Raw genomic sequence first — 12,714 nt, 5'->3', positions numbered from 1 at the left:
TAAATCTTGCAACGTGTATGTTTTGATGCTTCTTCTCCAGATACTGCTACTCCGAGTAGATCCAAATATGTGTTTGTTTAATCCACAAAGAATTTGGTGTAGAGGTACCCAAGCTACTGCCCAAATCAAAAGCAATGCATCCATGCAAGCTCTCTACGGTGCCTAAGATAATCAGAAGCAAGGCTTAACAGCCTGCGCTCAGTACCACAGTGAGGTAGTTAAGCTGATCCCAAGATGCCAGCTACTGTTTCGTGCATTTGGCATTGTGTCGATTTGTAGAAATACGCTGGCTCCCTCAAATAGCTTTTCTTCTGTTTGTGCTGCAGTCTTCTGTACTGGAGAAATGATAAGAGGTAGTTCAGACAACTGTAGCCTATCAAGAATGTTCTCTTCTGTTTTAATATTTAATTCAACTGCATGTAAATAACTGTGAAAAGCTTCCTTTACAGTTGTGGTCCAAAGTAACTGCTTTTTTCATTGAGAATCTTGGCTGTGCTCTGTGCCAAAATGCGCTTAACATGTTTTATATGAGAAATGGACATGCTATATTAGTATTTCAAGTTTTAAAGTTAAGTGACAGCTTTGTCATATAGCAATGTTTAATTGTGAAACAATAACCTGGAAATATAAAATCTGTCCCTTCAGCTGCTTACAAAGAACTTATTTTCTAAAGGATTAATCTTATAAACCAAAAGTTGCCCAGGAAAGTGCCACCTGTGATGGCAGGGTGAAATAAGTGAAGTTCATAGCTGGGCGTGTTCATTGTGCGTTCCTAATAAGAAGCTCTATATTTACTGTCAGACTTAATTAACGTGGTTTGAGAGGTGTCTTGCAGCTTAGTTTTGAATCAGTGTTCATCCATCATCCGTCATCTACTACAGTTGTCTCCTGCTTACTTGAGCTATGATACCTCCCAACCTTTTAATCAAAACCAACCCAGGCAAAGTAATCAGAAGTGTACGGTGGGTGACAGTCGCTCAGGAAACCCTCACAAGCGTTAAGTCTTCTCCCCTGCTTCAGTAAAAGGTGAAACATCTTCTGCATGCTCCCTTTGGCCTCTGAGACTTCGGAGAAGGAGGATTCTGAATCCAGCAATGAATAAAATCTATGCACTGGGAGTTACTGGCACATAAAGCTTTTTCTTTTCGTGTTGAGTTTTTTCTTAAAGAAAACGTCACCAAACTTCACTGCAGTTTTTTACGTGGGGTAGCACCTTATTTCTGGCTGAACTGCCCTTGTGCTGTGAGCCACTCTTTCTATGTAGATACGTGTTTGATAACTGGAGGGTTGTATGTCTGACTTCAGCAAAGATTGAAGGCTGAATATTGCTGAATGTCCTCCATGAGGCTTGTATCTCAACTTCCCAACTCTGCCTAACTATTCTGAATTAGAAGATTTTTGCTACCTTTTTCTGATAGCTAAGTATTCTTAAATGGCAAATCATTCTCTTCTTTTTGAGAGTGGATATGTAGTCATGTCAGAGAGTTTTTTTTAATTTAAGCTTTCAATTCAAGAAAAAGAGTTGTGATACAGGTCTTAGGGCAAAAATACTTTCAGCCAGATTTGTGTGCTTTGATCTAAAGTAATGCACCAAAAATAATAAAAGATTAAATGACCACAAACTTTAATGTCAGATTTAGTAGTCATTATGATCTTTCAGGTGTTCTGTAATCGTTAACTCAGTTCTTAGTTCATTAAAAATATATATTTGTTTAATTTGCAATTGCATTGGGACTTCAGAATTGTATTGTTAGCTGTGGAACTTCTATGTCCTCTGTGTCATAGCCGCTGTTAAGCGTTTCTGAATACAACATTTTTTACAAAGCACAGTCACTCTTCAATTTAAAAGTTCTCTTTCACAAATAAGAAGTGCAACTAAAAGACCTGCGTCAAAAGCAGCGTACATGCTATGTATTCCTGTGTGCCTGAGAGCAGACTCCTGTTTTTCCCTCACTCCCACAGACCCTGGCATGACACAGTGATGTGTCATTTTTCTTTTTTTGTGAAGATTTTGCAAATGACCTTTTTGTGGAAATATCAAGGTGAACTTACTGAGGAGTGATGTAACTGTTCATATTTCTCTAGGTTTGATTAATGTCTTGACAAAGTCTTTTTACCAGGAGTTCCCGTGGGTTTCTCTTTCATTGTATTCTCCAGCTGTTGAAGGGTAAATAAGTTAACTGAATATTCAATGTAATCAACTGGGTGTTTTAGTCAGGTAATCATTCGATCAGGACAGTCACATAGGTATTTTAGAAGATGTTGCATTTATTATGAGAAAATTTCTACAGTAAAGGGATGATCAAACAATTTTGTTGTTGTTGGCAAACTACAATGGCGCAGAAAAAAAAAAAAAAGATGATGCACAAAAGGACTTTTTATCAAGTACGGACATTTCTTTGTACGTTGTTGTTTAGAAAACCAGAGTACTTCTTGAGTGCTCTGAGCTGAAATAGGAGACCTAAATTTGGAGCTAAAAATGACCATATCTGGAAGAACACAGGTGAGTATCTTAGGCTTTCAAAGCTTAAATAACTAATCTAATTTTAGTTCTGTGATTTAATGGTTTTTATAATATAATGAAGTGAAATCAGCTTGTACCCACAAAGAAAAAAATCCTTCTTTCCAGTGTTTTTCAGTGTTTTAAGTACATTTTAATGAAGAATAGCTAGTGAATATAAAGCAGAGTCTCTTAGATTCTAATACTTTGTGTTTAAAAGCAATTTGTCACAGGTAATGCACAACAAGTAGAGTGTGCCCATACACTTGGTACTTCAAAAAAAAGAAGTTGTTTTCATGTTGTGATGCAGCCACAGTGTCTTGGAGAAAGAAGCGGTCACACGCCTGCAAATAAAAAATGTAGAGTGAAACAACAGTTGTGAGGCATAAGTCTAATTCTTAAAAGCTGAAAAATATGTGTTTGATTTGAATCTGTCTCTTGTAATTTCTGTAAACTTTAGGAAGCTCATTTTTAGAGTGTCATTATTTCATATTACTTAGTTGTTTTCAGTGCGTTCTTCGAAGAGGCATGTACATGGTATGATCCATGTATATACATATATGAGTACTCTCATTGATTTATGTGGTTACCTACATAAAATATTCATAACTTAATAGAGACTAAAAACAGTCTTTATTGAGTTAAGTTGTGAATGTGGACACCAGGCTGCAGAAATGATTGATGGTTTTCTTACCACATGTAATAGCCTAACAGGATTTCACAAAACCTTTGTTCACACGCTTAAAAATTACCAGAACGTTTCCTTAAAGAGCAGATAGTATGATCTTAAACTGCTGTTTCAGTATTTCAGAGAGATTTTCCTAAACGTTGCTTCAAAAAATAGATCTAGAATTTAAGGGAATTTTTTTAATGTAAATAAACGCTGTAGATTGCAGTTGCATATAGACTGAATTATGTTGTTTTATTAATTTTGTTGAATAGAGTTCATTCATTGTATCATAACTTGGTTGGTTGTGTTTTTTTAAGAAACACTTTCCAACAGAGAAATTGGAAGTAGGCTAATTATAAAATATGATTCTATTATGGTTTTTTTTTTTTGTTTCTATCTGGAAACTACCTGCAAGTGTCTTGAGAAGCAGTCACAGTCAGATTTCACCGTTTATTACGCACCTCCTAAGCCTGCACCGCAGCCTTCTCTTCTTAAGGTCCTGCCCCTTACGCCCTTATTACAAAGTCGCTGCTGTTGCTTCCTGGCCCTCTAGTTCCCTGGAGTGAACTCTGCACCTCACCGATGATGTTATCCCTCCCCTGTGATGTGCCTATGATATTTGTGTTTTCGTGTGGGTCAGGAGTGTGACCTTCCAGCAAACCTCCTGGCTTCCCATACTTTGATTTGTCTCACGAAGTGGTATGGGAGTACCCACGCTGATTCCTGCCGAGCGGAGCTAAGCTGGAAATCGTGCTCCAGAAGCGCTCTTTCTGTCGCATGCGTGCTCCTGCCCATGAGCCCTGTGTCCCTGGTGGGGGGGACCTGCTCACCTAGGATTGTGGGGTCCTTCCCTGATCCCATCAGTGCTGGCGACAGCACGGTCATGATCCTGGGAATAAGAATTTCAGAGGGGGGCGCTTTAAGATGGGTACCAGGAATTCATGCCGTTCATCAGAGAGGAGTATTCATGTTGTATGCTGTAATCACTGTAATTAAGGACTATAGTACTATTTTGTTGCGGGCAGCACCCTCCTGGTGTTTTTTTTTCTACCCCTCCTTTTTCTCAGGCTTGCTTATCCTCAGGAGTGAAATTATTCATGGCCAACATACTCAATCCTGTATCACCCCAGTAATTTATGGCAACTTCTCTGTTCCTTGTTCCCTTTGATTGGCCTCTCCATGTAGTCATGTAGCGCATAACACAAAGATGGATTGTATGGCATTCTCTGCTGGGGAAAATCAACACATAGAGCAGGCTCGCTGCCAAGATGCTCATAATTAAACTGTTGCTATGGACAGGATTACATCAATGTTTCTATCAATCATTTGCTGCAGTTTTGTGGTTGTCCGTACTTGGATTTCTTTAGGTTTTAGTTTTTATCTTCCTTCTACTTACCTTAGTTTTCAATGGAAGTGTTGTAGCACATAGATGCATAAATAAAAATAATTATTGGAAGACATAGGAAAAAAAAAACCAGAAGCCAATGGCATCATTCTGACTGCGTGTTTGTGAGGTGTTCGCATTATTTAGCTAATACAAATATACAGTTGCACTCGTTTGGGTTCAGAAGTTATCGTATTGTTGCGACCGAAGAGTCTGTTGCAAAACTACCATGATGTGGTAACAATCTGTACAGCCAGCGTGTTACCAGTTTGCGTTAAAATGTTGCAAATGCAGTAGAACAGCGGGTGTAATAGGACAACTGCAGCAGCGCTTTAAACCTTTTTTTTTTTTTGTCCGACATCCTCTCTGATTTGCATGCAGTAAGTTGGGATGGACTAATGACTGTATAGTGTGAAGTACACTGATGTATTGGAACAGAGCTCACCTGCCCAAATACGATGACTGTACTTCGCCTGCTACTGTATCGTTGCTACTGTTACTTCCTATGAGGATGATCTTCAGGAAGTAATTCCATTTGGTAGCCCTCAAAACGTTTGGTGTTATGGCTAACTAGTGTGCAGTGCATTAAATGTAGAGAGGTCTAGGATTACTGCAGAAATAAGGTAGTCTGAGGGGTAACAAATGATATCGAGTGCTGCTGAGATCACTGTAACGAGATAAACAGTGTGGTGTCACAAAATTGTCTCCCAGTTGACAAAACAATCCATATTTTATAGATTGCCTTAAAAATTGAAGAATGGAGTCAATTATAGCCAATTATGATGCTACATTTACTGGAGGAGTTTTCATATCCTTTGGGGAGGAATAAGGAAATGTTCAAGTCAGTCAGAAAAAGCTTTTGCATTTGCTTCCTTGTTTTATCTGAATGCAGCTTTTTCCAATTTCTTCAGGTGAAAACTGCATATGAGAGCTGGGACCAAATTATCTTTAGGAAAAATATTTGTGTTTTTTTTCTAGTTCTTTCATTTTTCTTTATGTTGAACATAAAATACTGTGGTAGATAATGTGGCAAATGGAACAAGAAACTCAAACATCAGCTCCCCTCAGTTGCATTTGGGTTTACTCCAAAGGAATTGTAAGCGCAGCCTGGTGATGGCAAAGCCTGCTTAGACAATGCATATTGACATCTTTAATTTCACTGACTTCTTTCTCAAAAAGGAGCCTTCATCTCATTAAAGAGGTACCTAGTAGATACTACGTATTTCTGAATTTAGTCTAATATAAAAATAAAGGAATGCGATCAATGGAACAGTTTGCTGTGACCCACAGTTACTTTTTGAGGAGTAGATGTAAAATGGGATACAAAAGCAATGTACTAAAGCCGAATAAACAGATACCCGTATTCTTAAGAGATGTGATCATAGTCTCAGTGGTTGAGAGGCAAGCGTTCATTTAATGGCGTGGTCTCTTTCAGTTGGATTATCTCCCTCCTCCCATTTTGATTCTCAGGTAGCGCATCGGGGAGCTGCGCATCCCGTCTCTCTCGTGCTGTAGGACTGACTGTGAGGAGTAGTTTCCCTTCCCTAGCAAAACATGCTGTTGGTAATTAATTAAAGATTCAGATATATAGATAAAGGTGTATTCAGAGACGAAAGACGATAGTAAACAAGTAGTTTGAATAATTTTTCGGAGTGTTATCCTCCTTCTGTGTTCAGGATTTCATTTCACCAGCTAGCTTCAGAGGGTGACCTAGTACATGTGCCAATGACAAAAGCTACTTGTAACAATTCAGATCATGCTTTCTGCTTTATGAAATGAGATTGTAAAAATCCTCTCAAAAACGACATCTGAAATAGCATTAAAACACAATTTCCCTTTGATAAGGTATTAAGGCACTCATATGAAAAGTGACACTGCTTTGAGTGGCTCCGTGTCAGCATTATGCAATGTGTTGCGCATAAGTGACATTAATCCATTAAGGGTGTGAGGGTCACTTATTTTTCTTGTGAAGTCATTAAATACCTTTATTGATTTCTGTTCAATCAGTTGCATTCTCCTGGCATAGAGTGATCTCTAGACATGCTAATAGTGCCGTTTCTAATAATGTTTATAGACCATAGTTTTAAAGACAGATATTACATTCCAAATGAATTATCACGCTTAAGTGAAACACAAAGGCGCTTAGGGAAGCAATAATATTACACTGTTTGCAAATTATCTGAACTTACTTTATTGCAAAAGATTATTTTGTGACACAGATGTTCTAAAATCAATAATTAGCCATCTTCAGTATGTTTGTTGCTTTTCCTAAATGTACGAAATTAATTTCTATGTTTGGATTGCTTCTGTTACATGATGATAAAGCATCTTTTAAAAATTGAGTGCAAATCTGGAAACCCTGTCATAGTAAATAAAAATTTTGTAATACGAGTTTTTATGCTGAAGACTCTTTAAACCTTGGATCATAGCAAGTGCTGTACATTGTATTTACTATATTACTAGATTATTTTGTCATTCGAAGCAATGTTGTGTACATGAAATGCTAGCGGATCAAATGCCAATGAGAGTACATCTTTTCTTCATTTCTTCATGATGAACAGATTTGGTAGGAGGAAGTTTGTAAGACTCAATTAAACATAACGGGGTGCATTTTAGCTCTGTACGAATGAATATGCACTAGACCAAAGAAAAAAGGAAAAAAACCTACGTTCTGCCCTCCCTACTTTAATGCCACCCTAATGACTTTATCTTGACAGTTTGCCTCAACTTGTTTTCTTACCTAACAGATAACTTCAATTGTATTTTCTGCTTTTCCTATCTAGAAGGAAATGAGGCTTCAGATGAATTTAAAATCTGATTGAAGAGTTGTGATAGTCCCCCTAACTTTTGCAGTAAACTGATAGTGTACTTGTTGTCTTTTACCTCACCTCTTCCAGCTTTTTTCCCTTTGGATGCAAACGGTTTATCAGAGTAAATGGCCAGAGTTGCCCTGGGCGTAGGAAGAGCAGACGGATACATTTATTTCTGCAGCTAAAACTTGAAGTTTTTACTTCCAAGCGGTGAATCGCATCCTGCTGAGGAATTACTGTTCGTTTTGTGAGTTTCTTCACTAGGGCCCTTAAGGGGCTCTGACAGGTCTTATCGAAGAGCATTGGTCATCCTTGTCTCAGACACCAAGCGATGCCAAGTAGTGGCAAGTTTATTGTACTATCTCTGGAGAAGCTGTTGTTCGCTCAGTGTTTTCTTCATAGGCTGCCTGCCTGATCTCATTGAAGGAAACCTGAGCGAGCTGTGTTATTAATGAGTTATGACAAGCCTTTTGCCTATCAGGCAGAGGTTCCTGCTATCTTCTTTTAAGACAAAAACATAATGGAAGATGCTCAGCTGTGCAGGCTCTCTGATGATACTCCTTAAGTGCTCATCCCAGGCTGATGCAAATACGCAGAGAGCCGTGAAGCTGCAAGTGGCAGCGTTTAATACCGTCTCCCTCATAATGCCTGAATAATTTTCCGGAGAGCGATCGCCACAGCTGCTGCGAATGTGGTTATTTGTTTATTTTTCACCTCGGTCCTGGCGGATTGCTGACCTAGCTAATCTGCCGCGCGCGGGGCTGGCGGTGGGGAGGATACGACAGTGTTTCCCTGCTTCCAGCACCAGCAGTCTCCTGAACATGACAGGATCGGCAGCCGGAGCCTGAGACAGGCTCCCGAAGCCCGGCACAGTTACGTGGACTGACTCCTGGGTCCGCTCTGCAAGGGGAGCTGGGCGATGCTGGCGAAGGATGGGAAGGAGGTGATGAGGGAGCCGGCTTATGTTTTTCTTAATGGATGTTTGTGAGCGGGAAGGAGATGGCATGGGCTGTCAGGGTGAGTTATGGAGCGCGTTTTGCCGTCTCCCTCCGGTCGGGCGGCTCATTATGTTAAACAGTGCAGCTTTTAAAGTGCCGTAGCTCTCCTTTTATGTGCCTTGGCCTTCATTTGCTGAAATGCTTCAAGTTCACGGTGCTCAACTCATTTTGGAAACAGGATGTAATTACAAAGGTTTCTTATGCTTACCAACAGCTTTTTTGAACCAGTGTAATTATCATTACTTGTGGATACTGTAAATTGAATATCCCCTCCCTAATTACATTAAACTCAAGGGTTGGCTGCTTAAACAGCCAAATAAGAAAAGTTCACCCTTTACTATAAATAGCAAAATTGTTCTTTTAGTTCTGGTGACCTTTAAAGCGAAGTGCTTTACACAATGTTGTCAGGTGTACATTATAAAGATAGCTTGTAATTAGATCTGTAATGAGGAGCTGAGAATGGCTTTCTGAAAAACTTCATTTATTCAGCGTTTTCTAACTGTGTAACAGAATTAAAGTTTCAGGGTGCGTCAGAACTTTTAAAGGGGCTGGCTGCCGTTTCGTACTTCACCTGCTCTGCACTGGTGATTTGTAGCTGCCCAGTGCTACTGCCAGTGCTCGAAGGCAGCTGCTGTAGCTGCAGCGACTTAGCCCTGCCCTTTGAAAACAACATGGGATCAAGGGAATGATTTATCTAGCGGTCCAAGGGTTTCTGTGATTAATTAATGTTTCTTCTCTCACTTCAGGAGGCAGATAATGACTTAATTTGTAGTGAACAGCAGAATAAACAGAGGGAAGAGATGGTCGCCTGATTTTTGTTTGGTTTTCTCCTGTTAACAAAACTAACTGTAAGTCGTCCTTACGACTGATAGGAGGACACAAAGCTTTAGTTAGTGAGTTGAAGTTCCTGCCTTGGGTTCAGCCTGCTGCCTGTCAGAGCTTCACCAATTCTGTGCATTGCTTTAAGAACACTGAAGGCTCTGAGAAGTTTGATTGATTCCACTTAACTTGTGGTGACTGAAAATTTTAGTGCATTGCTGCCAGCTAATATTTACTTTGCTTTCTTCGTTCTATTTTAATTAAAATCATGCCGTTTATTCCCTGTAGAAGCTTTTTTGTTAGTTGGGACTCCTTATTTTCCCAGAGTGCTTCCCGCTGCGTGTCCTTCATGACCTGTCATAAAAACAGGCTTGGACAGGACAAATTGAAACGTGTGTCTTTGAAAAAGAAAGAAACTTCAATTACAGTTCAATGCTAGTGAATTACAGCTACAGGAAAAGAACAGGGGAAAAAAAAAAAAACTTACTGCATAATGGTATACTGTAACATTTGAATTGAAATAACTCTTAAGTCATTTTTGATGAAATGTAGAGCTAGAACAAAGGCAAAAAATAATTTCCGACTTCGTCTGTTTTAGAACATGTGTTACTAGTCCATCCACACTCTCCTGTAGCAACTCTTAGCTAACAGTTTAAACTGATGAAATAACCTGCATAGTTTTATTTCTTGTTGAAAAATACTTATGTTCATAGGCTGATACATTTACGAGTTTAAAATTAAAGAGTAATTATTCATCACAATTCTGTTTTGTCTTCCAACATATTTTCTACCTTCCTGTATTTATCTATGCAAAGCTATTGTATAGATTGTTCATAGATTGTGGTGGTAATGTATTTCTCTTATACAAATGCGTATGTGAAGTGAATAGACAATATTTTACACAAGTAATTAAGTAGAGAGTACACTATGTTTAGCCAGTATTGGTAGACAAATTCTGTGTCTGATATTTAACAATCCAAATGAAAACCAGAACGGTCTCATGGCTCGTGCAATTAGACAAAGATACAAGTAATATCAGTCTATTAGCAGGCAGGCAAATCCTTTCTCGTAAAAGCAAGAAGTAGATGTTTTAGTAGAGATTTGTGGAGATTAGCTAGAAATCTGAAGGCCTGGACTTTATGTAGTTGTTCCCTGTTACAGGACCTCAGTGGGTAAAAACATTTGTGGTGGTGTTCAAGCACCAGAGAGTCTGATTCCAGCGGCACCTTGAGCAGGTTAGCCGATAGGAAAGAAAATGAGGAAAAGAGAGCAGTGAGAAAGGCAAGACTTTAAAGATTTTTAGATTAATTTGTTGCTACTTACCCTTTTGCGGGCACTTGTGCGTTCCCTTAAGGCTTAAAATCTTTAGTCATTTCAAAATGGCTTGGCAAAGCGATTTTTAGCTGGCTGTATACTGCTGGAGTGCAAGCAAATCTTCAAACTCTCCTTCTCCCAGCTATTTCAAATACTAGTAAAGCTTGTGCGTTTAGTGGTAGCTAAGGTTTTGATACACAGTAATGTTTTTTAATAGAGCTCATTAATTGTATGTGTGTAATTTGTCAACCTCTGTTTTGAATGGTTTATCAGCAAGTATCTAGAAAACACTGTCTCGTTGAATTTTGGTTGTGGTCTCAGAGAAAACTCTTAGGAAACTGGGATGCAGACAGTGTTAAAACTGCTCTTTGTCTCTCTAATTATAGAACACTCTTCTGCATTAAGCTTCTTTCTGTTTTGTTCCTACCTTTTTAAAAGTAAACACAAAATACTCAGCAATGAAGCATGTCCCCTAAACTCCTCTCTGCTGGAAGCAGGGGCAGTATATTAACTGGGTGGCATTACAAAGTGGCGTAATTATCTTCTCTGTTTTGCTTCCTGTTCAGTTCCTAACAATACCTAATATTTGGGTTGCTTTCTTTTGGCAGCTGAGCACTGAGCTGACATTTTGATGGCACTATTTATTGTAACCCCAAGGTCTCGCTCCTGAGCGGTAATGTTCAGCTGAGAGCCCATCACTGTACATGTGAAGTTAAGGTTATATTTTCCCATGTGCATCACTCTACACTTATCCACACTGAATTTAATTTACCATTTCATTGTCTAGTCACTCAATTTCATAAGGTCCTGTGATTCTTCACCACTTGCCCTCATCCTTACTGCCCTGAATGAGTTTGTCATTTGCAAACTTCGTTGCTTCAGAAGGAGGAGCAGGTCTCAGTGCAGATCCCTGTGGTTCGCTACTGATAGGCTTCCTCCACTATGCAGGTTTGACCATTTACAGCTAGTTTCTGGTTATGTCTTTTTATCAGTTACATTGTCATGCAGAGACCTCTATTTTGCCATGGGTGCTTAGTTTCTTTAAAAGCCTTTTGGAAATCCGCATAGGCTGCCTTGACTGTATCACTGATTTCACGTGTTAGAGCTATTCAAAGAATTGGGTTAATTTTGTAAGACAGGACTTCACTTTATGAAAACTGAAATTTGAGTCTTCTCAGACATGTGCCCACTTAGTCTATTTGTTATTATAGTTTCTAGTCGCTTAACTAGCATATAGACATCAGGCTTGCAGACTGCTATTCCCTGGAGCTTTGCTGGAACCTGTATTAGAAGTTGGCAGCACATTAGCCACATTGGAAACCTCGAGTAGCAATGCACTAGGGAGAGGGATGACACATCGTCATTAGTAATTGAGCTATTCTACCTTTGAATTTTCACTCTCGGATGAATTCTGTCTGATGCCAGCCATTTGTTACTTTGTACAGAGAAAGGACTGGGGTTTTTCGTTATGCACTTCTGCAATGCCCAGCACAACGGAGTTCCTTGTACCCACCAACATAATGATAATCATAAATTAAAGTCAGATCGCTTGTTAAAAACTGGGTTAAAATGCAACTCCTGCTTCTGTTATTTGCAAGTTTTAGTAATATACTATTATGTTATGTTTGATTTTTTTTTTTTTTGTATTTTCATGTCCCTTACTGGTGTTTGAGAAAGTAATGCAAATGGCTGAAGAAAGGACAAGATTTCATTTACAGAGAATGAAACTTTAAAAATCCTGAAAATATATAGAGTGGTTGTTTCAGTTATATAAATCTGAGATGTTATTTAAAACCATGGTACTCTAGAAAAAGTCAGATGGAAGCAGTATTTTTAATTTGACAGTTTCCTTTTAATAAAAACACATATGGCCTCCATCAGTAATTATCAATCTTAAATTACATTAGTCAAATTTTAGCTCATGGATAATAAATGTGCACCAACACCATGCCTGGTTTCTGAGTGAAGCTTTTGTGATGTTTCAATTTTGGGGAATATTCCTTTAGTATTCCTCATTACACAACTCTCATCCAAATCTGAGCAATGTTACCAGTTGTTTAAAAAAAAAAAAAAAAAGGACTGAAAGGGAAGTTTGGGGCCACAATCTACCATTTGGACAAAGCTGTGTCAATGTTTGTATTACATGTTCAGATTTTAGGGATTCAGAATGGAGTTTTAGTCACACTGGGCTTAAGTTATTAATAAATGAGGTTTTTGAG

At 38.7% G+C, this 12,714-nt stretch overlaps 1 protein-coding gene across 8 annotated transcripts in view; it reads left to right on the top strand.

Annotated features, from left to right (window-relative positions):
* The window catches only part of TENM3 (teneurin transmembrane protein 3), a 321,876-nt gene that overhangs the window by 117,339 nt on the left and 191,823 nt on the right, over nt 1-12,714 (top strand). The window lies entirely within an intron of this gene.

This window comes from Tauraco erythrolophus, chromosome 5 (assembly GCF_009769465.1).
Source record: "Tauraco erythrolophus isolate bTauEry1 chromosome 5, bTauEry1.pri, whole genome shotgun sequence".
Lineage (NCBI taxonomy): Eukaryota > Metazoa > Chordata > Aves > Musophagiformes > Musophagidae > Tauraco > Tauraco erythrolophus.
This window is presented reverse-complemented; position numbering and strand designations above follow the sequence as displayed.